Source organism: Conger conger, unplaced genomic scaffold (assembly GCF_963514075.1).
Source record: "Conger conger unplaced genomic scaffold, fConCon1.1 SCAFFOLD_206, whole genome shotgun sequence".
Taxonomy (NCBI): Eukaryota; Metazoa; Chordata; class Actinopteri; order Anguilliformes; family Congridae; genus Conger; species Conger conger.
Window position 1 is genome coordinate 12,501 of NW_026890503.1, and position 4,106 is coordinate 16,606.

Here is a 4,106-nt window from a genome sequence, read left to right on the forward strand (position 1 = left end):
AGAGAGACAGAGAATGCAGGAGAGATGGTGGGGAGAGAGCAAGAGAGATCGCTGAGGGTCCAAGCACCTTATAGTAATTATTGTTGTGTATTATTACTGTTCACAGTCTTGTTTCATGTAATAAATGCTCTGCTGATGTGTGCTCATCCCAGTAAAGCTTATTTGAACTGAATTGAATTGCATTGAGTGCAAAAAAGAGGGAGATGGAGAGAGAGAGCGAGCCTCTGTGTTTCCACTGCTCCACAGCACCTGGGCTCAGTGATTTAACACTGCTCCTCAGACCACCAGGAACCAGAGCCAAGATGGCTTCCCAGAATCAAACCCAAACCACACTGCTGGGATGTCTCCAGTAGTGCGCTCAGATACGCTAATCTAAAGCACAATACAACCACACACCTCCCAAACAAACACTCAATGCAAACACACACCTCCCAAACAAACACACAATACAACCACTCACCTCCCAAACAAACACACAATACAACCACACACCTCCCAAACAAACACACAATACAACCACTCACCTCCCAAACAAACACACAATACAAACACATACCTCCCGAACAAACACACAATACAACCACAAACCTCCCAAACAAACACACAATACAAACACACACCTCCCAAACAAACACACTCATAAACACACAATACAAACACACACCTCCCAAACAAACACTCATAAGCACACAATACAAACACACACCGCCCAAACAAACACACTCATAAGCACACAATACAAACACACATTTCCCAAGGAAACATACTCACGAACTATGCCAACCTGAACCTCTGGCAATGTTATTTCCAGAGTGTTAAGTTTAGTGGGTGCAAGCGAGCTTTTTTCTTTTCAGCGGATGTGTCTGGTTGGACAAGATGGCAAATCATGAGAAGGACTTGACCTGTTTTTTGCATTTCCAGCACTTACTGAATTAGAGGATCTGAAATGATGTCACACTTTGGTTTCTTGCCCAGTGGAGGCTGGTCTGAAAAACTGCTGAGCTGCTTTTGGCTCCTGCCCTGCCCTGCCCCCCTCCTCAAACATCCTGCCCCAGACCCCCCCCCCAATTTATATTTTTTAATAAATTAAAAAGAGTTACACCCCATATCCTGCCCCCACCTCCCATTAAATTTAATTAAATTAATAAAATAAAATAAATGACAACTCGGACAATTCGGACACTTTGTCCCAGTTGTCATTTATTGAATTTAATTAATTTAATTAAATTTAATTTAATTTAATTTAATTGTAGTGGTTAAGGGCCCTTAGCCCCTGCATTGCTCCAGAGGGGATTGAACCCTGCTTAGTCTAATCAACTATAAGTTGCTTTGGATAAAAGCATCAACAAAATAGTGTGCTTGCATACAGGCAGGTAAACTGAAAGATTGATCCTAAACACAAATCGGGCCATGCTACATCAGTGGCTGTGAATGACTTGGACAAAATTCAGTTCAGCGGAACCAATTCCACAAGTGTATTTGGAAGAAGCGAATGACCCCATCAGTGTTCTTTATGCTAGCAGTGTAAGAAGCAAGTGAGGTGCTTTCGGATGTAAAATATCCACCTGCAGAAATAGAACATGCAAAATGCACATGGGACATCTGCATGGGAGTTTAAATTAAGAAAAAATATTTTGAGCACACATTATAAAATGCTCCAATTTCGGTCACTTTGATTCTGATAGTGTGATGCATACATTGTAAAATCTGCATTTAGAAATCTGCATGAAAATATAGTATGCTGAAGTATACTGTGAGAAGTACACTATTTTATACTTGAAGAATAATTCATGTTTATATCAAGTATGGACAGTATACTGTTTTTTCACCTGGGAATACAGGCAAGATTTTATCAAATATTACACAATGAGCAAAATAAATGTGAAAACAACTGATACATTTTGAAATAAACATAGTTGTCTACATTATACTAAATATAATTTAGATACATATATTATATTAAAAATATGTTTCTCGCATGTAAGCTCTGATGCACTGACGCAAATAAACCTGCAGTAAGATCGGCCTCGCGGTGCGGAAAGTCAGCGTACGGAGAGTCGCACGTTGGGGGCGCGCCGCGGTCCAAAACACCCCGCTGCCCATCGCGAGTATCCTGCACGCTCCAGCGCACTTCCGCGATAAGAACCTGAGCACGTTCGCGTTATGAATGTTTGCGAAATAATATTATAACTATTTATTGGGTGTGACAGACTCCGACACAACGCGCTACTGTCAGCTAACAAAGTGCTGCTCCAAACAATCACGTCTCGTACATTTTTAATTAAATCCCTGCGACAACAAAAGATCAAGATCAACATTTTCATAACATATGGACTGCAAAACCGCGGGGCACTCGGAATGACACCATTCAGATAAAAATAACACAGATGGTTTGCACTATTATTCTGACCGTTCAACAATGACGTCAATGCCTTCGACCAAACAGACAATCAACCCATACCAGAGCGGTGTGGTTAAAAACATATTTGAATGCAATGCTACAGGACGACTACAACTGCAATGGCACGTCTCACATTAAACAAAACAAGCACAAACTAATCATTAGTGCATGCATCTCATTATCTGCAGCTAATAGCCAAAGATAACTAATGTTAATGAAATAGTAATTTATGGTATTTCATTTCAGCCCTTGAGTTAGAAGATTGAGTTATTTTCTATCACAGACACTTGTGCACAAAATACATTAGAATAGGGTAGTCGTTTGGTGTTTCTGTTTCATGAGCTTATACTACCACCTAGTGGTCACAATGAAAATCACAGTCTATCCAAATATAAAACAATACTGCCCCCATGTGGCAAATATAGACCACAACACAAAACTCGTTGAATCGGGAACAAAAAGGAATTTTTGTTCGAAAGCAATCAGCAGAGCAGTTTGCTTAACGTTTTTTGTCGAATACACAACACACATATGCACATACATATAGACACATATAGACACGCACACAGACACACACACAGCCATGACACAAGCTCAGAGATGAATGGACGTTTATCAGTGCAAAGCCGCAAAGCGTTTCCTTACCTGTGTAATTCCGGTCAACTGGACAGAGAAGGAGAGAGAGAGGAAACATGACATCACTCTCTAATGCACACACTAAACAGAGAATAATCAGGGGGCCTGACTCAGACCAAACAAAGCTCTTTATGATTAGTGTACTGTAATACAGTACTGTAATGTACTGTAAATGACCTGGGCACACACTTTCTCTCTCTCACACACACACACAGGCACACACACACACACAGACTCACTCACTCACTCACATACACACAAGCACACACACAGACTCACTCACACACGCACACACGCACACATACTGACACACTCACTCACACACACACACAAGCACACACACAAGCACACACACACTCATTCACTCACTCACTCACTCACTCACTCACATTCGCAGACAGGTTTGGGTGAGTCCCACACACACACACATACACACACACACTCACATTCGCAGACAGGTTTGGGTGACTCCCACACAGTCTAACACACACACACACACACACACACGCACATATACGCACGCACACACACACACGCACAAACACACACACACACACACGCACACACACACTCACATTCACATTCGCAGACAGGTTTGGGTGAGTCCCACACACACGCACACACACACACACACTCACATTCGCAGACAGGTTTGGGTGAGTCCCACACACACACACACACACACACACACTCACATTCGGAGACAGGTTTAGGTGAGTCCCACACACACACTCACACACACACACACACACACGCACACGCACACGCACACACACGCACGCACGCACACACACACACACACACACACTCACATTCGCAGACAGGTTTGGGTGAGTTCCACACACACACACACACACTCACACACACTCACACACACACTCACACTCTGACACTCTCACACTCTCACACACACACACACACACACTCACATTCACATTCGCAGACAGGTTTGGGTGAGTCCCACACACACGCACACACACACACACACTCACATTCGCAGACAGGTTTGGGTGAGTCCCACACACACACACACACACACACACACTCACATTCGGAGACAGGTTTAGGT

The 4,106-nt window shown here is 42.9% G+C and overlaps 1 protein-coding gene across 1 annotated transcript in view; it reads right to left on the bottom strand.

Annotated features, from left to right (window-relative positions):
- Positions 1-3,443, bottom strand: part of LOC133120470 (gamma-aminobutyric acid type B receptor subunit 1-like) — a gene marked incomplete at its 3' end in the record, with an annotated part of 15,722 nt that extends 12,279 nt beyond the window's left edge. Inside the window, exons 1-2 of the mRNA XM_061230321.1 lie at positions 3,427-3,443; positions 3,047-3,064 (exon numbers count right to left, since the gene is read on the bottom strand). The remainder of the gene's footprint in view (positions 1-3,046; positions 3,065-3,426) is intronic.
- Positions 3,444-4,106: the final 663 nt, after the last annotated feature.